We start from the raw sequence: 26998 nt of genomic DNA, 5'->3' as shown, positions 1-26998 counted from the left end.
ACTACCTAACAGTAATGTAATTATGTTAAAACACTGAATGAACCTGCATGTGAGAATGATAGAGGGAGGAGGACTGGGAACATAAATGAAATCAGAAAGAAAGATAGATGGTAAAGATTGAGATGGTATAATCTAGGAATGCCTAGAGTGTATAATAATAGTGAAATGTACAGTGTACAAATTTAAGAAATGTTTTTGCCTGAGGAAGAACAAAGGAATGTCATTATTGCAGGGTGTTGAAAATAGATGATAATTAATACTTTAAAATGTCACCTTATGTGTGAGACTAAAGCAAAAAATGTTTATTTGTTACAAAATTTATATTTTGACTAGAGCATTTCCTAATATAACACATGTAGATAGTTTGATTGAATGTCATAAGTACTTGGAATCTCAGGTAGCACATGAGATTTTGTTGGTTTGTCCAGAGTGATGCCCCGATGAATCCCAGAGTGATTTGATCAGTGAGTGGAAAAGTATTTGCAAGCCCCCTTCAGGGAATGGTGAGAGTGGGGAGAAATTCAACTTCCCCAAGTTGAATTCTTGATATTCTCACAAGCAGTGTGGACAACCAAAGCTATAGGCTGACCCCCCAGGCTTGGGGTTTGTTCACATGAAACTTAACCCCACAAAGGATAGGTCAAGTCTACTTAAAATTTAGGCCTAAGAGTCACCCCCAAGAGAGCCTCTTTTGTTGCTCAGATGTGGCCTCTCTCTCCAGCCAACACAACGAGCAGTCTCACCACCCTTCCCCTCTCTGCGTGAGACATGACTCCCAGGTGTGTGGGCCTTCCTGGCAACGTGGGACAGAGATCCTGGAATGAGCTGAGACTCAGCATCAAGGGACTGAGAAAAACCCTAGAATGAGCTGAGAATTAACATCAAGGGATTGAGAGAATCTTCTCGACCAAAGGGGGAAGAGTGAAATGAGACAAAGTGTCCATGGCTGAGAGATTCCAAACAGAGTCGAGAGGTTATCCTGGAGGTTATTCTTATGCATTAAGTAGATATCACCTTGTTGTTCAAGATGTAGTGGAGAGGCTGGAGGGAACTGCCTGAAAATGTAGAGCAGTGTTCCAGTAGCCATGTTTCTTGATGATGATTGAACAATGATATAGCTTTCACAATGAGACTCTGCGAATGTGAAAACCTTGTGTCTGATGCTCCTTTTAGCTACTATATCAGCAGAAGAGTAGAACATATGGAATAAAAATAAATAATAAGGGGAACAAATGTTAAAATAAATTTAGTTTGAAATGCTAGTGGTAAATGAAAGCAAGGGGTAAGGGGTATGGTATGTATAATTTTTTTTCTCTGTTATCGTTTTATTTCTTTTTCTGTTGTCTTTTTATTTCTTTTTCTAAATTGATGCAAATGTTCTAAGAAATGATGAATATGCAACTATGTGATGATATTAAGAATTACTGATTGTATATGTAGAATGGAATGATCTCTTAATGTTTTGTTTGTTAATTTTTTTAATTAATAAAAAAGTTAAAAAAAAGAAAAAAAAAGAATTCTAGGCTAGCAGGTTTTCTCTTTCAGTCCCTTAAATCTATCATACACTGCCTTCTCACCTCAATGGTTTCTGCTAAGAAAGCAGCACTTAATCTTACTGCTTTTCCCTTGTATGTGACAAATAACTTTTTGCTTGCTGCTTGTTCTAGTTTGCTAGCTGCCAGAATGCAATATACCAGGAACAGAAAGGCTTTCAAAAAGGGGAATTTAATAAGTAGCAAGTTTAGAGTTCTAAGGCCAAGAAAATGTCCCAATTGAAGAAAGTCTTTAAAATGTCCAAATTAAGGCACCAACAAGAGGTTACTATCACTCAAGAAAGGTCAATGAAGTTCAGGGTTTCTCTCTCAACTGGGAAGGCACATAGTGAACATGGTGGTGTCTGCTAGGTTTCTCTCCAGGCTTCTTGCTTCATGAAGCTTCCTGGGAGTTGGTTTCCTTTTTCATCTCCAAAGTCACTGGTTGGTGGACTCTGTGGGTTCTCTTGTCCTTCTGTTATGGTTCTGCAGCTCTCTTCTTATTATTAAAAGGCACTCTCTCCAAAATGTCTCCTCTTTTAAAGTAATCAAGACTCATGTAAAATGGGTGGAGATATGTCTCAGTCTAATCAAGTTTAATACCCACAACTGATTGAGTCACATTTCCATGGAGATAACCTAATCAAGTTTCCAACCTATAGTATTGAGTAGGGATTAGAAGAAACTGTTGCTCTCACAAGATCGACTATGATTAAAACATGGCTTTCCTAGGGTACATAAATCCTTTCAAAGTGCTTTTAGTATTCTCTTTTTATCATTGCCATTTCACATTCTGATTAGTATGTGTCTCAGAGTAGGTCTATTGGGATTTATTCTGTTTGGAGTATGTTGCACTTCTTTGACAAAAAAGTTGTCAAATAGATATAGAATGTATATCTATTCTTTAACAAGAGTTGGGATTTTAGGCCATTATTTCCTCAAATATTCTTTTTACCCCTTTTCCTTTCTCTTCCCTTTCTAGGGGTCCCAAGACACTTATGTTTGTGTGCTGTCATTCAATTCCCCAGGTCCCTGCACAATTGTTTCATTCTTTTCTCTGTCTGTCCTTCTGTCTGTGAGATTTTGAATGTCATATCTTCCAATTCACTGATTCTTTCTTCTTCTTGTGCAAATCTGTTATTGTATATCTCTAGAGTATTTTTAATCCCTTCTATTGTGGCTTTCATTCCCATAAGTTCTGTTATGCTTCTTTACATGCTTTCAAATTATTCTTTATCTTCTCCCAGTGTCTTTTTTATCTAAGAAAACAAACAATACACGTAGAAGCACCAAAAATGGATATCTTAGTTAGCTTAACCATAGGTATATTTAAATAAAATATCCATATAATATTGTAAAACCTGTGTTTGCATAGTAAGTTTCATAAACCAATTTCAAATTGAGGCAACAAGGAAAAAATAGACATATTCAGAGAGCAAAGTTCTTAAGTATTAAACATTAAATTAGATACCATTTGATCAACTGTCAAAACTGTGAATGTTCTCAAAATATCAAGTAGAAAGTTCTTACAAATATCTGCATTGCTATAGTAATGACCTATGTTACTAAATATCTTCCTTATTTCAGGAAAATACGAAGATACAAATATTTTAACAATTCACATATGGAAAACTTAGCCATGTAAAATGGATATCTTGGTTAGCTTATCCATAGGCAAATTAAAAAAAGATCTGACTAATCATCATCAATCCTGTTTGTCAATATGTTTCACAAACCAATTTAAAATTATAGCAATGAAGGAAAAAATCTATAAATACAGATATCAGAGTTACTTGAATTCTAAATATTAAACAGTATCTTAAATCCCATTTGATTAACTATCAAAACTGTGTGTGTTTTCAAAATAGCAAGTAAAAAATTATTACAAATATCAATTTTGCTACAGTAGTGAGCTATGTTACTAAATATTTTCAAATTCCCAGTGTCTTCTTAATATCTATCTCTTTAGCTTTATTTTTCTTCCTCTCCTTGAATTGATTTAGGAGATTGTTCAGACATCTTTGATTAGTTGTTTGAAATTCTGTATCTCCTCTGACTTTTTAATTTGTTCCTTTGACTGAACCATATCTTCTTGTTTCTTAGTATGATTTGTAACTTTTTGCTGATATGTAGGTGCCTGATCATCTTGATGAGTTAATTCTGGAGGTCAGTTTCTTTTTCTTGTCTGTGGTTTTGTTCTCAATTGGCTTTGTGTTAATGTTCTTCTTTGACACTTGGTTAATCAATATTTCCCAGCCAAAACAGTGTCGGGGCTCTATGAATGTGGCACAGGCCAGTTCCAAAGGGACCTGGGGAGAGGGTCATGAAAAATGCCAAAAGTCTTTCTGTCATATCCCCAAGGCTGCACTTTCCTGGATTTCCCAGAAGATGATACTCTTTGGCTACCTGTTTCTCCAGCCTTAAGAAGGCAGTGTGTTTTTATATATACACCAGCTCTGAAATTGTTGGAGTTGGTGTCAAAATAATGGTGTGCGGGCCCCTATTCTGAGCAGGTTAAAGCAGAGGGGCCTAGTGGTCTAAATTCATGGATTAAAAGCCATGATCTGCACTTGGTCATGCCACTCTCATTTTTGGAAAGGAGGGCTTCTAAGTTCCTCTTCATCCACAGCAGGTAGTCAGCCATGGACCAATGTCAAGGCTGCTTGCCTCAAAAGTGGGGTAAATGTGCCAGCAGCTGCAGCTGAGTAAATTACTCACGTTTTTCACCAGAGTTTCTCAGTCTCTTCATCTTGCTCCTCCCTGGATGCTGCAGAATGCTTCTCTAGCCTCTGAAGCCCCAGAGCAGTTGTTTCACAGTTTCTGCCTGTTTGTTTGCTGTCCTTGGAGAAGGAGAAGGAGTGAGGCCTTTAACTCCCTAGTATTCTTCAGAAATTCTCCCATAACATGCATTTGCACTGGAAAGCCAAAGAATTTGTGTCTTCCCTTGTTACCATAGTCACTTTTTCACAGTCAAATGGAACCAAACTTTCAATATCTCTGTGGCATGCCTGTATAATGCAGTGTTTCTCAAGTTCTTCTGATTATGGGACTCAAAAATCTTCTTTGGAGACTTAGATTCAATAAGTATGAGTGGGGCCCCAGAATCTCTATTTAACAAATGCACAAGGTAATTCTATGATCAAATAAGTTTTTGTAAAATATTACTCCATTTTTTAAGGAAAATAAAGGAAAGAGGAACTTTATTCTTGTCCTTCTGTGTGTGTGGGTGTGCATATTTGTATGTAGTATATGAGCCTTGAGAAAAATGTGTAAGGATACACATCAGATTAGTATTGGCTACCCCAGGTTAATAGGACTAGAAGAAATGAGATTACGATTTTCTTTGTATAACTTTTGTTATTCTTATTACAATGGCTAGAATTACTTACGAGATTTTTTAGTCCAGCAAAAATTTAAGCACTTTTTATGTTTTATTTTTTCTTTTAATAAAATAAGATGAAGAAGGAAAAGAAATGTCCTGAAGTACTGTCATAATTCCTAGCTAAACCTTCCCTGACAGCTCCACTATAACTTTAGGAGTTTCCCCTACATTAGGGTAGCTAAATCTGGCCAGTGATGGATTGGGTTTACACCTATGTGACCATGAAATAGTTAACAGTTTCTATGTTGTTAAAATTTTGGTTCACACCACAAATAGTTTATACAGGTTGTGTAACAGCTGTTGTTGCAATTATGTCTAATGGAAGGTTTTGATTCACACCAAAAACACTTACATGTGTTTTGAGTGGCTAAAACTTCTGGTTTCCTAGGAACTAACTATACAAGTCTCCCCTGAGTACTCTGAAATCATCCTTCTTACTTTTGCCTGGTTCACTGCCTTGGAAACATTCAAAACAAATTGCTGATCTGTACACGTTGGGCTTTTGAGACTTGCTTGTCTCTTTTATTTAGAAAAAATGTTTTTCTGATTATACAAGTAATTACATGCTTACTGTACAAAATTTGAAAAGACAGAAAATTATAAAAGGAAACATAAGAATCATGCATAACTCTACCACTCATACATGTTAATCTTTCAGCATACTTACCTTCCAATTTTTTTTCATGCACTTTTTACATAGTTGATCTCATGTTGTGGAGATTAAATCCTATCCAGTAGTGCACACCAAACTTGATTGAATTATCTTCATGGAGATGTGACATGCCCAATTGTGGGTATTAACCTCTACCCATTTCCAGTAGGTCTTGATTAGTTTACTGGAATCCTATAAAAGAGGAAGCAATTTGGAGGAAGGTTGGGAGCCACAGTAGAGCCACAAGAACCATGAGAGTCCACACAGCCAGAGACCTTTGGAGATGAAGAGGGAAAATGCCCCTGGGGGAGCTTCATGAAACAAGAAGCCAGGAGAGAAAGTTAGCAGACTTCTTTCCCTGGATGCCTTAGATTGGACATTTCTATAGCCTTGCTTTAATTTGGAAATTTTCATAGCCGTAAAACTGCAAACTAGCAAATTATTAAATTCTCCTTTTCAAAAGCCATTCAAGTTCTGATATTTCGCATTCTGGCAGTTAGCAAGCTAGAATACCAGGTGATGTGAATTTAGGTACATTATATCATTTTCTGTACCCTTGGGTATGTTTGAACATTTTATAAAATGTTAAAAGGAATTTGGGCAGTGAATGGAGAAAGGGAGAGAAAGGGAAGGGAAAGAACTAAAAGGGATCTAAAAAGTATAGTAAAAAACAAAACAGAAAACATAAGGCCCCCACTCAAAATGTATGCTTAAATTTTTTCACCCTCTAAAATAGCTCATTTCCTAAAATAGCTAGGAAAACCATAGCCACTTTTATGGCCACATTCAATCAAGTAGTTTCTTGCCTAAGATAATTCAGCTATCTATGACAGAATCCTATTGCTCCCTAAATAATCAATTAACTGATCTTGCATTGGCTTAGAAACTAATGAGTATTGCCTTATACACCTTGCAGGAAAAGGAAGATGAATGTGATTGACTTCACAGTTTTGCAGAGGCCAAACTTCCCTGTCATCTACTGCACACAGAAAGGCAGAACTTTCAGCAACATGGCCTTTGAATTGCCTATGGCCTCCATTTGATGTTGGCTCCCCTCACAGAGCCAGTTATTCTCCCCAGTTTGTCAAAGGTCTCTTCCAGTATTTTCCATGTGATATTATGATATATATCTATCTACTGTTCTTTCTTCCCCTCTAGAATGCCAGCTATTTCAAAGTCAAGGCTTTGTTTCATTAAGTTTTTGTTTTCATAATACCTGGCACTGTCCCTGGAAAGTGGTAAGGAACATAAATGCATGATAAATGAACAAACAATGAATGAATATACAAAAGTACTGAAATTGGAGTCTGCCAATGGAGGATTAAGATCTGGCTTATATTTCTTAGTTGTTAAGGTCTTAAAGTTTAAGCTATTTGAGGCTCAGCTGCAAAATGGGAAAGGCAATGTCAAACTTTCCTACCTCACAGTGTTATTGTGAGACTCAAAATCAACTTGAAACCATATATATGAAAGCATTTTGGAAATCAAAGAGAGGGAAGGCTACCTATGTTGTGTTAAGGGGTGAAGCAGCATAGCATGGTTTTTATGGCCCCTCTCATTGGATTGCTGTTAAGAGTAAAATGAGGTGACATATGTAAAATACTGGGCAAGGTGCCTAGAACATAGTAATCTTTCCAGAAATAAAAGCTGAAATGATTATTCTCTTGTGTGTGAAAGGGTCCAGGCAAGCTGAGGGTAGTACTGTGTGGAAGCTTGCAATATAGACTAGATATCCTTTTGTCAATTTTTATTTATTTATTTTTATTGGAGAAGTTGTTGTTTTAAAGAGCAATCATGCATAAAATACAGGATTTCTATACACCACCCCACCACGAACATTTGCATTGGTGTGCAAAATTTGTTACAGTTAATGACAATTTTTTTTTGTAATTCTATTTTGACAGTAGTTATATTTGTTACAATTGATGAAAGATTATTAAAATAATACTATAACTATTGTCCATAGTTTACATAGAGGTATTTCCCCCAAAATTTCAGGACCATTTTTTTTATGCATGCCTTTATTTTATTACTCCAGATGTCCTTTAAAATGACGACTTGGGATGGTGCGACAGTGGCTCAGTGGCAGAATTCTTGCTTGCCATGCCGGAGACCCAGGTTCGTTCCCCAGTGCCTGCCCATGTAAAAAAAATGTTGGGGAAGTGGAATGGGAAGTTAATGCTTAATTGGTACCAAGTTTCTGTTTGGTGTTATGGAAAAGTTGCGGTAATGGAGAGTGGTGATGGTAGCACATTTTGAATGTAATTAACACCACTGAATCATGTATTTGAAATATAAATTTTTTGAAAAGCATAGAACAGAACAACATAAAGAGTAAAGTTTAATGTAAACTATGGTCTTTAGTTAATGATATGATTATAATAAATATTGGTTCAGTAATAAAGTTACCACACTAATGCAAAATGTTAATAGGGAAAATTGTGTGTGTGATGGTGATATATGTAGGGACTCTGTACTTTCTGGATAATCTTTTCGTAAACCTCCAATTGTTCTAATTTGAAAAGGCAAAAATTGAAATGAAAATGAAGTTCTGATTTCAGTCCCAATATCTTTCCAGTCCTGGAATGAAGGATGGTAGAGGTCATAGTGGAATCAGCATTCAACTGGCAGTCAGTACTAGAGGGCCCTGGTTTCTAAGGCCCTGACTTTACATAGGACAATACAAGAAACCTTGATCTTGTTGAGGAAATAGAACTCACATATCATAAAATTCACCCTTTTAATAAAAATCTACAATTTAGTGTTTTTTGTTTGTTTGTTTGTTTTTTTGTTTTTTAGTATATTCACAGAGCTAAGCATCTATAACCACAATCAATTTTGGAACATTTTATTACCCCAAAAAGAAATCTCATATCCATTAACAGTCATTCCCCACCCCTCCCCCTACCCAGCCCTTAGCAACCACTAATCTACTTCTTGTCTCTATCAATTTGTCTATTTTGAGCATTTCATGGAACATATGTTATATATATATAATTGGAATATTTGAATATATATACATTCATATGTGGTATTTTGTGACTGTCTTCTTTCACTTAGCATAATTCTTCATGGTTCATTCTTGTTGTTACATGCTTTAGCACTTCATTCCTTTTTATGTCTGAATAATATTCCATTGTATGGATATAACACACTGTGTTTATTTGTTCATTAGTGGATGGACATTTAGGTTATTTACACTTTTCAGTTATTATGAATAATGTTGCTATGTATAACTGTTTGTGCAGACATATATTTTCATATACTGAGGGGTGCAATTTCTGGTTCAAATGGTAACTCTATATTTAGCCATTTGAGGAACTGCCAAACTGTTTTCCACAGAGGCTGAACCATTTTACATTTCCATCTGTAGTGTATGGTTTCCAATTCCTCCACATTCTCACCAACACTTGTCATTATTTGTTTTTTTTCCTTACAACCATCTGATAATTGTGAAGTTATACCTCCTTATGTTTTTCATTTGCATTTCCCTAATAACTAACTCTGTTGAACATCTTTTCATGTATTTATTGGCCATTTTTATATATTCTTTGAAGAAATATCTATTCAAATCCATTTCCCATTTGATTGGGTTTTCTTTATTTTTATGTTATAATTTTATTTATGTAAGAATCTTTTTTTTTAACTTATGATCATTCTGTTCTACATATATAATCAGTAATTCACAATATTATCACATAGTTGCATATTCATCATCAGGATCATTTCTTAGAACATTTGCATCAATTCAGAAAAAGAAATAAGAAGACAACAGAAAAGAAATTCATACATATATGTGCTGGTTTGAGAGGATGTATGTCCTCTAGAAAAGCCATGTTTTAATCTAAGTCCCATTTCATAAAGGCAGAATAATCCCTATGTAATATTGTATGTTTGAATCTGCAATTAGATCATCTCCTTGAAGATGTAACCCAATGAAGAGTGATTGTTAAGCTGGATTGGGGAAATGTGTCTCCACCCACTTAGTTGGGTCTTGATTAGTTTCTGAAGTCCTATTAAAGAGGAAACATTTTGGAGAAAAAAAGCGATTCAGAGAGAGCTGAGCAGAACAACATAGCCATGAGAAGCAGAGTTTACCAGCCAGTGTGACCTTTAGAGATGAAGAAGGAAAATTCCTCCTGAGGAGCTTCATGACACAGGAAGCCAGGAGAGGAAGCTAGCAGATGATGATGTGTTTGCCACATGTCTTTCCAGATGACTGAGAAACTCTGACTGTGTTTGCCATGTGCCCTTCCACTTGAGAGAGAAATCCTGAACTTCATTGGCCTTCTTGAACCAAGGCATCTTTTCCTGGATGACTTTGATTGGACATTTCTATAGACTTTACAGCCTTAGAACTGTAAACTATCAACTTATGAAATTCCCTTTTTTGAAAGCCACTCCAGTTTTGGTATATTACCTTCTGGCAGCTAGCAAACTAAAACAGATTTTGGTACCAGAAGTGGGGCGCTGCTGCAGTTTGCAAATACCAAACATGTTGGAACAGCTTTTTAAATGGAAAAGGGGAAGATTTTGGAGGAATTGTGAGGAGCTTGATAGAGAAGGCTAAAATGCTTTGAAGAGACTGTTGGTAGAAATGTGGACTCTAAAGCTACCTGTGACAAAGCTCTAGACAGAAATGAGGCATGTATTATTTCAGACAGGAAGGAAAGTGAGCCTTGTTTTAAAATTGCAGATAATCTGGCAAAATTGACTAGTGGCTTTGGCTGGAAGGCAGATTTTAAAAACCATGAACTTGGATATTTAGCATAAGAGATCTCCAAATTAAATGTGGAAAGTGCAGCCTGGTTTATCCTCGCAGCTTATAGTGAAATGCGACAGGAAAGAGATAAGCTGAAAACTGAACTCTTGGGTAAAGAGAAACCAGAAATTAAAGTTCCAGAAAATTCTAGCTTCCAGAAAGGAAGGCCCCAGAGAATAGTACCCTGTGTGAGGATTAACCAAATGTGGAACCAGCCAGTCACTTCAGAGAAAGCCAGGATTGGACATGGAGTTATCCAGGAAGGATTTGTGGAAATTCCTTATGTCTACTGGGCATGATCCAACACTACTGCATAGAAAGCCAACAAGAGTGCTGTGGGACCTATATAAACAGAACTGCTGCCAGTCTGGACTGGGGGCCTCAGAGAAGGGACACATTGGAGGAAAAATAATTTCAGAGGCAAAACCATGGAGGCTGGGGTCTGAAGTCAAGAAGCCTCAGGCCAGGAGAGTGGACCCACCCAAGCCTGTGGAGAGGGTGAGTTTGCCCAAGAGGCAGATGATGGGCCTTTCATCTCGTTGCAGTGGAAGAGTCATGCTGCTTCAGGCCTTGGAGAGGATGAAGCACATTTCTTGGGGTTTGGGGGGAGCCTGGCTGCCACCACATGGAGGGGTTGAGCATGTGCCCCAGAGATGGCAGAGAGCCCAGGTGCAGCCCTGATGCTTGGAGAGGGTGGAGCCGAGAAAAAGGTGGTCTCCCTAATGTCTCCCAAGGTTGTGTTTGGAAAGAGGCAGGCCTCTGCATAGCCCTTTGGAAAGGGTGGGACTGCCACTTTCTAAAGCCCTGAGGATAAATGACTCTCAAGCTTTGAAATCTAATGGTCTTTGCCCTGCAGATTTTTGAAATTGTATGGGTCTGGGGACCCCTGTGTTCCTTCCTCCCTATGGAAATGAGTATATGTATCCTATGACTGTTCTCCTTTGTATGTTGATAGAAAACAACTTGTTTTGAGTTTTTATAGGTCCAGAGACAGAGGAGAACTTTGCCTTAGAACAGACCATGCCTGTAACTAACTTTGATACAGTCTAACTTTGTGTTTCATTTGTATTGCTACTGAAATGGTTTAAGGTTCTCTGATAGTGTAATGGAATTAATGTATTTGTATATGGGAAAAAATGTCTTTTTTAACACCATACCCCTTACCCCTCCCTTTCATTGATCAGTAGCATTTCAATCTAAGTTTATTTTAACATTTGTTCCCCTTATTATTTATTTTTATTTCATATGTTTTACACATCTATTGATAAGGTAGATAAAAGGAACATCAGACACAAGGTTTACACAATCACACAGTCACATTGTGAAAGCTATATCATTATCCAATCATCTTCAAGAAACATGACTACTGGAACACAGCTCTACATTTTCAAGCAGTTCCCTCCAGCCCCTCCATTACATCTTGACTAACAAGGTGATATCTACTTAAAGCATAAGAATAACCTACAGGATAACCTCTTGACTGTTGGGAATCTCTCAGCCATTGACACTTTGTCTCATTTCACTCTTCCCCATTCTGCTCGAGAAGGTTTTCTCAATCCCTTGATGCCGAGTCTCAGCTCGTTCTAGGATTTCTGTCCCACATTGCCAGGAGGGTCCACACCCCTGGGAGTCATGTCCCACATAGACAGAGGGAGGGCAGTGAGTTTGCTTGTTTTGTTGGCTGGAGAGCGAGGCCACATCTGAGCAACAAAAGAGGTTCTCTAGGGGGTGACTCTTAGGCCTAATTTTAAGTAGGCTTGACCTATCCTTTGTGGGGTTAAGCTGGGTTTTCTTTTTATCACTGAGTTTGAGAGTCCTTTATATATTCTGGATTCTAGACTTTTATCACATATATGATTTCCAAAATTTTCTCCCATTTCACTTTTTTGACAGGGACATTTGGACTGAGGATTACAATTAACATCTTAATTTATAACAATATGCTTTGGATTAATGACTTAATTTCAATAGTTTACAAAACCTTTGTTTCTGTATAGCTCCATTTTGTCTTCCTCTTCTTTGTACTATCTCATACAAATTGCGTCTTTTCACATAGTATTCCCATTAGCAACAATTTATAATTATTGACTTATGCAGATATCTTTTAAACTAGATAGGAAAAAAGAAAGTTGCAAACCAATGCACTTATGCTGACTTGTATTATTTATCTATGTAATTACATTTATGGATGCTCTTTATTTTTTCATAAAGATTCACATTACTGTCCAGTGTTTTTTCATTTTCTCCTGAAGTACTCCCTTTGGATGTCTTGTAGGACAAGTCTGCCAGTGAAATATTCTTTCAATTTTTATTTCTCTGGGAATATTTTAATTTTTTCTTCATTTTTGAAGATACTTTTATTGAATATAAAACTCTTTATTGACAACCTTTTTCTTTCAGCACTTTGTCATCTCACTGATTTCTGACCTTCATAGTTTCTGATGAGATATCAGCTATTAATGTTATTGAGGACCCTTTCTCATGATGAATCACTTCTCTTATAGCTTTCAAGATTCCCTCTTGTAGTTGGCTCTCACAAGTTTGATTATGATGTGTCTAGGTTTTAATATTTTTTGTTTATACTGTTTTAGGATTTTGTTGCGATTCTTGGATGTGTAGATTAAAGTTTTTCACCATATTTGGAAATCTTTCAGCCATTATTTTTTCATTTGTTTTTTTCTGCTCCTTTTCTCTCTTCTTGGATTCCTAGTATTTGCCTGTTGATATGCTTGGTGGTTTCCCACATTTCTCTGATATTCTGTTAATTTCTCTGATGTTCTGTTAATTTCTCTTTACTCTTTTTCTTTTCTTATCTTAACATTGGATCTCTCAATAGACCTCTATGTTAAAAAATCACTACTTCTTTCTTCTGTCTGCTCAAATCCACTTTAAACCCCTAGATTGAATGTATTTTTCCACTTCAGAATTTCTATTTGGTTCTTATTTATAATTTCTATCACTTTATTGCTATTCCCCACTTGGTGAAGCAACAATCTCAAATTTTTCCTTTATTTCTTTTGATATGGTTTCCTTTGGTCCTTTGAAAAAAATTGAAATACCTATTTAAAGTCTTTGTTTAGTAGATACAATGTCTGAGCTTCCTCAGGTACAGTTTCTATTGACTGTTTTTGCTGGGCTTTGGATCATATTTTCTTGCTCAATTGCTTGTCTCATAACTTTGTTAAAAGCTTAACATTTTTAATAATATCATGTGGTTGCTCTGAAATTCAGATTCTTACCCCACCCCAAAGTTTTTATTTTTCTGTGTCGTTTAGTTCTTTTTGTGAACCAACTCTGTAAAATCCATATTCATTGTCATGTTTGGCTGCTGATGTCTATGCTCAGCTAGCTTAGTGTCAGGTAATGATTGGATAGATATTTCCTTAAATATATGGAACTAATAAGTCTCCCAGCCTTTGCTGAAAGCTTCTGTCTATGTTAAGGCATGCCTTCAACATTCATCCAAGCCACTGACAACTCTGAATAAGCCTTCACTTCTTAATTACGCAGAGACTCAATGGCAGACAGAGGCCAAGGTTTAGGGACTTCTTAGATCTTTTCCAGGCATATGCACACCCCTGGCAATTCACACAACCCCACACATTCATCTTGCCTTCTAGAGTCTCAAGAATATATCATGAGTCTTCAAAGCCCCCTATGAACATCTCATTCTTCAGCTTTTCCTTTAAGTTTTAGTTAGCTTCTTGTTCACCTAACTATTGTTGCTACTTCAAGGAACAGCTAAGTTAAACAATTGCTACTGATTATTTTCAACAAATTCTTCCAGGGAAAGGCTGTTCACACTGGGTAACCTCAGAGTAAAACCAAATAAAGATGAACCCTGGGGGGTGAGATTTTCTAAGAAACTACTAAACAAGAAGTTAATGGTGATTATATAGACATGCAGTTTTGGAGAAGCTTCAATCTCATTTTTCCCTTTCCAGTAGCAGCAAGCTGCTGACTTTTATTGTGATGGTGGGGCTATTGATTTTCAAAGCTGGGAATATGGAGATGGTAATGGGCCAAGTTAAAATGCCATAAACTTACTGTTAATGTGATACAGTCACTTTTCTTGTATAAATGCTTCCTTTACTGTTGCAAGTTTTGGGTTAATTTCCAGAGTTTACTTTAACTATTTTTGTCAGTGTTCTCTTTGCTTTTATGGACTAGAGGATTTTTGCAGGTCCTTACTCTGCCATTCTTGCTGAGGTTACTACTCAATTAATTTTACATTTGCAGCTCATCAGCAACACAACTGGCGCTGCAGATAGTGCAAGTTGAGCCAAGGCTCCTGGAAATTGTTTAAATTTATTATATTTGCCTGTATATAAACTTGAATTTACAATATATAATTTGGTATTTGAAGCTATATAATTATAATATAAACATTGGTTTACGTGCTATAATTTAAATAATTGTTTTTATAAATTGGTTCAATAAAAACACAAAAAATGTTGCAAAATTATATAGACCTATCAAATTTTCATTTAAATCTTCTAAGTGAAGTTTAACAATGTAATTCTTCTCTACTACTTTCAAATCTTAATATTAATATTTTATTTTGCAACATCAGTTTGGTTAGATTTTCTAATATTAAAAATGATTTTTAGGTGTTGAGGCAATAAAATAAGGAGGAATAAATACCTATATCTGTTTAAATAGTTACAAAATGTAGTATTTTACATTAAAGATGCATGATATAAAAAGTTCAAAAGAAAAAGATAAAATGCCTCCATACAATTGCTGTATGCACTTAACATATTTTTGCCAAAGTATAAATGATATCAGCTTTTCTAAAGTTTAAATTGAATTAATAAATAAATATTATGACTTTATCTTAATCATTTGTATTAATAAAATTAATTACATTTTAAAAATTCATTTTTCTACATTAAGCTGCATTATAATTTAACTTTTTGGTTAATTACCTATACTACATTTTATTAAAGTTATTAAGATAATGATTAGTGGTAAGAGAAAAAGGATAATAAATCAAGAAAAATTGAAAAGCTTTTAAAAATGAATAAGACAAATAATACTGTATTTACCTACTCCATTCACTTACCACTGTCTCTGTTTCTCTCATAACATCTTTCTTCTCCTCAAATCTTTAATATGTCCTCTCCAACCCTCAGTCCAAGCTGGAGACCTTACTTTCTATTTCCTTAAGAAAAAAGAGGCTTACATTCCCTGTTCATGTATAGGAAGGCTAAATATAGTTTAGATGTCACTTCTTCCCAAATTGATCTACAAATTCAACACAATACCAATCAAAATTACAACAACCTATTCTAAAGATTTGGAAAAGCTAATGAACAAATTCATCTAGAAGGAAAAGAGGCCCTGAAAAGCTAAGAGCATCCTAAAAAAAGAAGAAGGTGGGGGGGATTAACACCTCTGACCTTAAAACCTATTATAAAGCCACAGTGGTCAAAACAGCATGGTACTGGCACAAAGACAGAAGCATTAACCAATGGAATTGAATTGAGAGTGCAGAAATAGACCACCAAATCTGTGGTCAACTGATTTTTGACAAGGCCCTAAATTCTCTGAACTGAAACAAAATAGTCTTTTCCGTAACTGGGCTTGGAAGAACTGGATATCAATAGCCAAGGAATGAAAGAGGACCCATATCTTACACCCTACACAAAAATTAACTCAAAGTGGATCAAACACCTAAATATAAGAACTAGCACCATAAAGCTTATAGAAGAAAATGTGGGGAAACATCTTCAAGACTGAGTAATAGGAGGTAGCTTCCTAAACTTTACACCCAAAGCACAAGCAACAAAAGAAAAAGTAGACAAATGGAAACTCCTCAAAATCAAATGCTTCTGCACCTCAAAAGACTTTTTCAGAAGGGTCAAGAGGCAGCCAGATCAATGGGAGAAAATATTTGAAAATCACATATTGGACAAAGGTTTGATTTCCTGTATATACAAAGAAACCATACAACTCAATAACAAAAGAATAAACAACCCAATTATAAAATGGGCTAAAGATATGAATATGTATTTTTCTGAAGAGCAAATACATATGGTTCAAAAGCACATGAAGAAATGCTCATTTTCATTGGCTATATGGGAAATGCAGATCAAGACTACAATGTGATACCACCTTACACCTATAAGAATGACTGATATTAAATGAACAAGAAACTATAAATGTTGAAGAGGATGTGGAGAAACTGTGACACTTATGCACTGCTGGTGGGAATGTTTAATGGTGCAGCCACTATGGAAGACTGTTTGTCAGTTCCTTAGGAAGCTAAATATCGAGTTGCCCTATGACCCAGAAATAGCACTACTTGCTATATACCCAGAAGAGCTGAAAACAATGACACAAACAGACATTTGTACATCGATGTTCATACCAGCATTATTCACAATCACCAAAAGATGCAAACAAGCCAAATGCCCATCAAAAGATGAGTGGATCAACAAAATGTAGTATATACATATGATAGAATATTATGCAGCAGTAAGACAAAATGACATCCTGAAGCACATGAGAAGATGTATGAGCCTTGAGGACATAATGCTGAGTGAAATTAGCCAGACATGAAAGGACAGATACTATATGATTCCACTTTTATGACCAGCATAAAGGTATAATCTGAGGATTATAATACAGAATATAAGGGATTTAGAGATACATAGAAACTAGAGATGGGTAAACCCTTAGCTAATGAGGTTGCCCTCCAATGTAAGGGAATTGATAGGAGTGAAAGTGATCCTCTAGTGGGTCTAGAAGTAATATTACCATATTGAAGATGAACAAGATTGAAAGGGGTTGTATAGATCTATGTGTACTAAGTGATTCACACTAGAAATATGAATTAGTTCTCGTAAGAACTACTTCAAAGATATGATTTTTGTATAGTGTTTAAATTCAGAGTATGGGGGAAATCTGCTGTTGCATGTTATGGCTATGTTCAAAAGGAAACCATCAGCATTACCAGAGCAACAGCAGAAGTAAATATTGGGAGGAGAGACAAGAGTTAAGAGGAGGTTTAGATTTTCTATTTGGTGAGGGTGTGTTTATTGGTTTTCTTTCTCTTGGGAACAATGAAATTATCTAAAATTGAGAATGTTTGTGGACTGTGGACTTTGGGCCCTCTATGTGATGCGTGATGCAGGTGGCTGAAGGATGCACTTGGCGAATGATGGTGTATACCTATGAACGAAGGTGGTGCTGCTACAAAAGGAACAAAGTCATGAGGCAAGCAATGATGTGAAGGAACATGTGGGATATTTGATGAGACAAAATTATCCAGAAACAAAAGAAGAATGGTATGGTCACCTTGGGAAAATGCTTCTAAGAAAACAGAGGCCTAGGTTGTAACTTTTTAGAGCAGACACATTAAGTCTGGAGTGGTGACTGATATTTCTGGATTTTGAGAGATTGTTTATATACATAACTTGATATTTAGAGATAAGAATGAAACTGAGCATGTGGGGGGCTAAAGTAATTCAAAACATAGGAGTAAGGAAGCCAGTGTCTGTATTTTAGAAGTGCACATACTCTTTGAGACCAAAGAAAGAAAGGTTTCTTTGATATGGAACTGAAATTTTCTGTAGTGCATAATCTAATTCAATCTATCTGTATGGCTCATTTGAACAATTGAAACACAGGGAGCCCAAAATAAGAAAGAGGTCCTTGAATCCTGTATAGACTATTGCAGTTTCTGGATACATCCTAGAGTATATTAAGCAGATAATCACAAAGTATTGGCAAAGTCCCCTGAGGGAGGGGAGAAAGAATCTGGAGCTATTAAGCCTTACCATCAGGGAATCCCTTGATACTGTGTCAGACTTAAGGGACACACAAATCAGTAGGCCATGCCCTCAGTCATGAGGCCTACTCTTGTGAAGCTTATGTAGGTAGTGGAAAAGCTTAGACTACTTATAGGCATGCCTAAGAGTTACTTCTGGAGGACCTCTGTTGTTGCTCAGATGTGACCTTAGCTTCTCTAAGCCTAACTCTGCAAGTGAAATAATTGCCCTCCCCAATACATGGGACATGACATCCAGGGATGAAAGTCCCCCTGGCAACATGGGAGATGACTCCCAGGAATGAATCCAGGCCTGGCACTGTGGGATCAACAATTCCATCTTGACCAAAAGGAGGAAAAGAAGTGAAATTAATAAAGCATCAATGATAGAGAGAGTTCAAAAAAAGAGACTGAAAGCTACCTGGAGGTTGCTCTTACTCAAGCTTCAGGTAGACCTTGCTGCCTATCATAATCTGCCAACCCTCAACCAGGACCATTCCAGCCAATCCTAAAGAACACCTAGGGCAATATATAAGATTCCCCAAGGGTTCTATGCACTAGAGTAACTTTCCAGAAACCTGCAACCTCCAGATAGGTTCCTGGTCCAGATAAGTCCTGAAACCTAGACCAGCTTCTCAGGAGCATCAGATAGTTCCATCTCTCTACCCCATATTAATGACAGACCCTTCCAATAACAAAAATTTAGAATTGCCATAGCCCAAAGAACCCTAAAGAGAGGGATGTAAAGATCAAAGGTGATGGTGGAGTTATATGTAAGATAGGATTTAACAAATGAATATGAATGCTAAATCATTAAATTGACATCTTTTTTAGTCTCCAGTATTTTAGAACAGCTAGAAATAAAAACCTAAAATTGTGAAATTGTAACCCATGTCAAAGTCTGAAATATGTCCTACAACTAATTGTGGTGCTGTGCTTGGAAATTTATACCTTTTTTGTATATATGCTATTTTTCACAAAAAAGAAGGAGAAAAAGTCAATTGTGATGATAAAAAAAATATTTAAGCCCTCTAGCCTCCTATATTCTGCAGCAGCTAGAAGGAAAACTCTGAGAGGATTGTATGGTAGTCCATGACAAACTGTGGGATCTGTCCTGTGACCACTTTGTGAAGAGTGCTTTGAAAACTATTTCTTTGCATTGTGTGTATGTTATATTATAAAGTAAAACAGTTAAAAAAAAAAAGGAGTGCATGATTTTGTCAAATATCTTCTTTGAGTTAATTAAGATGATTGTGTGGTTCTTTTCTTTCATTCTGCTAATTATGTGCATTATGTTATTTGGTTTTCTTGTCTTGCACCATCTTTGCATACCTGAGATTATTCCCACTTGAGTATGTCCCTTCTTTCATTTCTTATTTTAGTTAATTAAGCCACTTTCTTTTTTCTCTGATTGTCTACTTAATGTTTTTTTTTGTTTCATTTATCTTATCAGAGAACCAACCATTGGGTTGTTCATTCACTCAATTGTATTTTCAACCTCCATTTCATTATCTCTGCTCTAATCTTTGTTATGTTCTCACAAAATGTATGGTCTCATCCCAATCCCTGATCCTTGAGTGTGAACCTATTGTAAATAAAATCTCTTAAAGATGTATTTCAGTTAAGTTGTGGCCTAACTAAATGATGTTGGGTTTTAATCCAAAACACTGGAGTCCTTTGTAATCAGAATGAAAGTCAGACAGAGAGCAAGAGAAGCCATGGTAGAAGCAAGAATCTGGAAGTCAACAGAACACAGAAGAGAAATGAGCAGACATTGTCATGTGTTTTGCCACATGACAGAAAAGCCAAAGATTGCTTCTCATTCAGAAAATTCTGATAATGGATGGAAGCAAGCCTTCTAGACTTTGAAACTGTCAGGAAATTCCTGTTGTTTAGAGAACCCACTGTATGATATTTGTTTTAACAACCAGAGAATTAGAACTATTGTTGGGACTGAAAAGTTAGGTGCTGCTATGATGAATACCTAAATACGTGGAAACAGATCTGGAATTGGGTAATGGTTAGAGGCTGGAAGGATTGTGAGGTGCATGATAGAAAAGGCTTAGATTGCTTTGTAGAGACTGTTGGTGAAAATATGGCTGCTAGAAAATCATGAATGTGTTTTTTGCAAACAGGAGGAAAGGTGAATTTTGTTAGAAAGTGGAAAAGTACTTGGCAGAATTGAGTTTCAATGTCAGATTCAAAGTAGAACTTGTTAGCAATGTACTTGAGTATTTAGCCAAGGAGATTTCCAAGCTAAGTTTAGAAGGTGTATCCTGGTTTCTTGTAGCTTATAGTAAACTGCAAGGAGAAAGGTATAAGCTGGAAAGTGAACTCTTAAGCACATAGATACCAGAAATTTATGGTTTGGAAAATTCTGAGCCTATCCAGAGAGTGTGCTCTGAGACTACAGCCAGAAGCAGCTCTATAAAGAACATCCCTGAGATTTTGAGGAGCCCCTTGAGAACAGGGCTCCATGCAAGTTTAATTGACTAACACTTTTCTAAAGAGGGTATATCTAATATAGACCCAATCAGTCATTTCAGTAGAAATGCAGTCATCCAGGAATGTTCTCTAGAAAATAGCCTGGTACTTTGGCTCTGCTTAAACCACACACAAAGCCAACAAGATTTTTTGCAAAATTTGTATGGGCAAAAACGACTGCCAGCCTGAACTGAAAGGAATAGAGAAAGGATGTATTAAAGAAAAAATTACCTCAAGGGCAGAAGCATGGAAGGAAAGGCCTGGAATGAAGCCATCTCCTTGGACAAGACAGCAGGTTCACCCATGTATGTGAAAAGAGCCAGTCCACTCCTGAGTTTTTCTTTGAGTCTAAAGTGAAGCTATTGTAGACAGTATATTATTGGGTCATGCTTGTCTGTATCCATTATGCCACTCTATGCCTTTTGATTGGAGAATTTACTCCATTTACATTTAAATTAATTAGTGATAAGGAAGCACTTACTTATGCCATGGGGCTATTTGGTTTTAGACTGTCATATCTTTTTTGTTCTTCATTTCCTACATTAATCCCTGTTTTTGCATTTAGTTGATCTTTTGTAGTAAACCATTTTGATTACTATTTACTTTGGTTTATATATTTCAGATATTTTGTTTGTGGTTACCATATTTCATTTAAATCCTAAATTTATACCAATTAGCTTGAATTGATACTGTATGACTTCAATATCATTGAAAACTGTACTCCTACAACAGTCTGTCCTGTACTTATGCTGTTTATGTGACAAACTACATTTTATATAATGCATGCCCAATAACATCAATTTATAATTATTTTATGCATTTTGATTTTAAATCATATAGAAAATAAAACATGTAGTTAGAAAACAAAAGTGCAATTCTGGCTTTCATAGTTTCCAATGTAATTAATTTGCCAGATAGCTTTATTTCTTCATATGCTTTCAGTTAATGTCTGATGCCTTTCCATTTCAACCTGAAGAATGCCATTTAGCATGTGTAATAGTAATGAATTATCTCAGAATCTAATAATTTCTTATTTATCTAAGAATGTCTAATTTACCCCTACATCTTAAAGGACAGTTTTGCCAGATATTTAATTCTTGGTTGACAGCTCTTTTTTTCAGCACTGTAAGTACGTCATCCCACTGCCTTCTGTCTTTAATAGTTTCTGATGAGAAAAATTGTCTCTTAATCTAACTGAGAATATAATGAACAGAGGAGTTGCTTCCTTACTGCTGCTTTCTGGATTCTCTCTTTGTTTTTGTCTTTCAACATTTTTATTTTAATGTATCTTCATATGGATCTCTTAGATTATCCTAGCTGTAGTTCACTGAGCTTCTTGAATGTGTATAATAATGTCTTTTATTAATTGGGGGTATTTCCCACAATTATTTCTTCAAATATTCTTTTTGTACTTTTCTTTCTCTACTTTCCTTCTGAGATTCCACTAATGTGTATGCTGGTCTGCTTATAGGTGTACCACAGGTCTCTTAGGCTCTGTGTATTTTCATTCTTTTTCCTTTCTGTTTCTGAGACTGGATAATTTCAATTGTCCTATCTTCAAGTTTACTGATTTTCTCTTCTGCTTGCTCAACTTTGATGTTGAAACCCTCTAGTGAATTTTTCATTTTGGATATTGTATTTTCAACTCCTAAATTTCTACTTCTTTCCTTTTCATAATTTCTTTCTCTTTATTTATATTTTATTCATATATTATTTTATTAATTTCTTTTAGCTTTTTGTCCATTTTCCCCTAGAGATCTTTGAGCACATATAAGACAGTGGTTGTAAAGTCTTTGTCTAGTAAATCCAATGTGTGGGTTTCTTCAGGTAGTATCTTCTGGTTTATTATGTTCCTTGAATGAGTCATGCTTTCCTTTTCTTTTTCTTTTGTATGCTGTATGGCAAGGATTACATTTCATTCTTTTTCCCTGTGAGTATCCCATTACTATGACTTTTTTTTGTTGAATTTGTTTGTTTGTTTTTTGGGGAAAGTGCATGGGCCAGCAATCGAACCCAGATTTCCCACATGGCAGGTGAGAATTCTACCACTGAACTACTCTTTCATCCCCTCCTATTTCTTTTTACATCTTGTGATTTTTTTGTCTAAATTTGGACACTTGAATATTATATTGCAGTAACTCTGGTAAATTCCCTTTTACAAGAATTTGCTTTTTATTTGATATTGAAAGTTTAAAAATTTTTCATTGATATATGCCATATATTCACATTACCATGTAATCATCCAAAGTGTACAATCAATAGCTCACAACATCATAATATGGTATACACTTTTTATCACAATTGGCTTTTTTCTGTTTTGTTTAAAAAACACATCACAACAATTAGAACAGATTTAAGAGTTTGGTATGGGTTACAATTTCATAATTTTGAGTTTTTACTTCTAGCTGCTGTAAGGTACTGGAGACTAAAAGAAATATCAATGTAATGATTCAGCAATCATACTCATTTGTTGAACCCTACCTTCTCTATATAACTCTACCATAACCTTTGATCTTTCTCCCACTCTTTAGAGGTATTTGGGCTATGGTCATTTTAACTTTTTCATGTTATAAGGGGCTGTCAGTAATATGGCATAGGGGGATGGAACTAGTTGATGTTCTGGAATAGTGAAGATTTTAGTAGTCTGTTTTTTTTATTGATTTTTCAAAGTTATTTATGTAATGACAGCATTCATTGTTGTTTGTAGTCACTGATGTCTCTGTTCCTTTAGTTTTCATTCTGATAATGTTTAATAGAGATTTTCTTGAACACCAGGAACTAAACACAGAAACAAAGTAAATCGATTCAATGAACTAAAAATTCAAAAGAAACAAGCAGCCTGGAAGTGGGAAGATTGTGGATTAGGAAGATACAGGAATCAGTCCATTCACAAGAACTCACAGTCACTGAATCAACTATTTTGAAACCCCAGAATATAGAATACTGTGCAGCATCCAGGGAATAGTAGAAAGAAAATGTGGGTAAATTGTAGTAAATACCAGTTAATTTCACTCTCCATGCAGTGGCTATAATACCCCATCCTCCAGACTCATGGTAGGTAGCAGTGGGGTCAGAGGCCCTGGCTTCTGATGCAGCTTGCTGAAACCAGGCTTAGGTACAAAGACCTAGTTCCCCTAGACCCAGGGCTGTAGAGTCAGATCTCTTATCACTGATTTTGATCAACTACTTCAGATTGCTGGGGATCTTGCTCTGAGGGCAGCCATTGTTTCAACTTTCCTTTGGCAAAAGTGACAGAGGAGTCTTAAAGACAGTACCCTTCCTCAAAATCACAGAAAACAGTTAAAGAGCTACACTAACTGTGCAAGTGCCATAATAAGAAAAGTTCAAAAGCCATAGGAAAAACTCCTGGAAACCTTGCTGGTCCCTAACCTTCCTATTCCCAATGCGGTACGCAGTCAGCCGCGTACTCATTGTGGACCTCTGCCTTTGCTCTAGCTGGGGAAGACTGAGATAGAAAACTCCTCTCAAGCTATTGGAAATGTAAAATGGTGCAACACTGTGGAAAACAGTTTGGCTGTTCCTCAGAAAGTTAAGTATAAAATTACCATATGACCCAGCAATTCCACTACTAGGTATAGACCCAAAACAATTGAAAAGAGTGACATGAATGATATTTTCATACTGATGTTCATAGTAGTATTATTAACAATTGCCAAAATGCGGAAGCAACCCACATATCCATCAACCATAAATGGATAAACAAAATGTGGTAGATTCATTAAATGGAATATTATTAAGCTATAAAAAGGAATGAAGTTCTGATTCACATGACAACATAGATGAATCTTGAAGGCATTATGCTGAGTGACATCAGCAAAGCACAAAAGTACAAATAGTATATGATCTCATTTATATGACATAAGAATGTGCAGATTCATCAAATTAGAAGGTAGAATATGTGTGAGAAGGGGTAGGGGGAATGGTGAGTTAATATTTAATTGGTATGGGGGTACTGATGGAAAAAAGTTTCAATGGATGGTGGTAATGGAGGCATATCTTTGGGAATGCAAACATCACCACTCAATTGTACATTTAAAAGTGGATACAATGAATAACTTTATGTTATATATCAGTTATCAGGTAAAAGCATAAACTGTACAATGCAGAGTGAATCCTAGCATAAACAATGGGCTATAGTTAGTAGAATAATACTAATAGTGATGTTACATAAGTTTAACAAAGGTACCATACAAATGCAAAATGTTAATGACAGTGAATCTGCATGTGAAGGGACAGCATATGGAAGCTCTGTACCTTCTATATGATTTTTCTGTAAAACTTCAACTGCTCTAATAAAAAAACAAAAATAAAAAGAAGCTCCTGCAAAGAAAGAACATTCAGTCACTGTTTAATCCTACAAAACTTTAAAGAAGAATTAATCTGGGTCTATCTCAAACTCTTCCAAAAATTTGGAGAGGAAAGAGCATTTCCTAAATAATTTTATAAGACCAGCATTACCATGATACTAAAACCTGATACAGACATCACAAGAATAAAAATTACAGAACAAAATTCCTTATGAATATCGACGCAAAAATCTTCAACAAAAGGCTAGCAAACCAAGCCCAACAGTATGTTAAAAGGATTATACACCAAAAAAAAAAAGGATTATGCACCATTACCAAGTGAGGATTATCTCAGTATGCAAGAGTGGTTCAACATAAGACAATAAATCAATGTGATAAATTACATCAATAAAACAAAAAGGAAGTCACATGATCTCAATTAATGCAGAAAAGGCATTTGACAACATCGAACAGGCTTTCATGATAAAAACACTCAAAACACTAGGAATGGATGGGTACTTCCTCAACATGATAAAAGGATATATGGGAAACCCACTACTAACATGATACTCAATGGTGAAAGACGGAAAGCTTTCCCTTTAAGATCAATAGCAAGACAAAGATACCCATTGCTAGTACTGTTATTCAACATATACTGGAAGTTCTTGCGACAACAATTAGGCAAAAGAAAGAAGTAGAAGTCTTCTAAATTGGAAAGGAAGAAGTAAAACTGTCTCTATTTCAGAGGATTCTGAGAAATGGTGGACTAGGACCTCCAGGATTCAGTCCTTCCGCAAGAACAACAATTAGACAGGCATGAAATGTCTGAAACAACTGTTCTGTAACTTTGTTTGCCAGTAGTACACTATACATCATCCAAGGAACAGTGTAAGGAAGAGGCTGGTAAATTACAGTAAGGACGAATAAATTGTTCTTTCCATGTGCTGGTTACTAGCACCAATCTCCCATTCTCTTGGAAGGCTGCTATAGGGTCCAACCCCTAGCTAGCTCACTGGTGGCAGAAAGAAACATAAAAATTCTCTTCCCCAACACCAGGGTGGGCATGGCCAAAGACTGATCATGGCTTTTAGTTGGTGATTTCAGATTGCTGGAGGCCCAGCTTTAGGGGGACCATTTTTTCAACCTGCCCCAGACGAAGGCAGTGGTGAAGGAGACTTAAAGATGTTAAGTTTCCTTAGGTCTGCAGTGAACAGTTGGTTAAAGGGCTGCATTTGCTGGGCAGCTCAAGGAACTGCAGTTTTAGGAAGATATGAAAGAAACTCTTGGCACACTTCCTGATCCCCATGCCACAGCCTTTTGAAGATAGTCTGCACCCCATTTATGGGCCCATGCCACATTTCATTTGGGAAAGACTGACTTGGGAATCCACTGTCTGGCATAATGTACCCTCCCAGAATTTGAACTGCAGATGAAAGCAGCTTGAGGTAATGAAAGGAATATAAGAAACTACAGAGAGCGACACTGCTGGGACACAGTCTTCTCTCCTTGGAGAGAGAGGTCTGTCTCCTATGAAATAGAGGGTCATTCAAAGTCCTGTAAACTTGGGGCATCCAAAACAACTAACATGCACAAGCTCAGGACAAGACACAGCCCCAGAAAAGACAGGGAGGACCCTGCACACTGCATTTGCCATGGGCAGATATTTCTGATAGGAAGCTGAGGCTCAAGAAAATCTCTCTCCTATCACCAGCAGTTTACAAAATCAAGAAATAGACATCTCAGGGAATAAATCAAAGTGTTCAAGTTTTAAAATATTAAAATATATGAAGTGCAACAAAAGAGTGCAAAACAGACAAGGGAACAAGAAATCCTGGTCCATTCAAAGGCAGAATACAAATACGCAGAAAACATTAATGAAGAAGACCAGAAAATGGACATAACAAAGACTTCTAAAAAATGATCTTAGAAGTGCTCAAGGAAATTTATTGCTTTTTTGTATGTATTTTATTTTGTACAAAAAAGAAAAAAAAGTCAATTGTGATGATAAAAAATATTATTCCTTCTAGTCTCCTATATTCTGGAGCAGCTTGAGGGAAAAATCTGACAGGATGGTATGGTAGCCCACGACAAACTCTGGAATCTGT

The sequence above is a fragment of the Tamandua tetradactyla genome, chromosome X (assembly GCF_023851605.1).
Source record: "Tamandua tetradactyla isolate mTamTet1 chromosome X, mTamTet1.pri, whole genome shotgun sequence".
In the NCBI taxonomy this organism is placed as follows: Eukaryota; Metazoa; Chordata; class Mammalia; order Pilosa; family Myrmecophagidae; genus Tamandua; species Tamandua tetradactyla.
Note: the sequence above shows the minus strand (reverse complement) of the source record.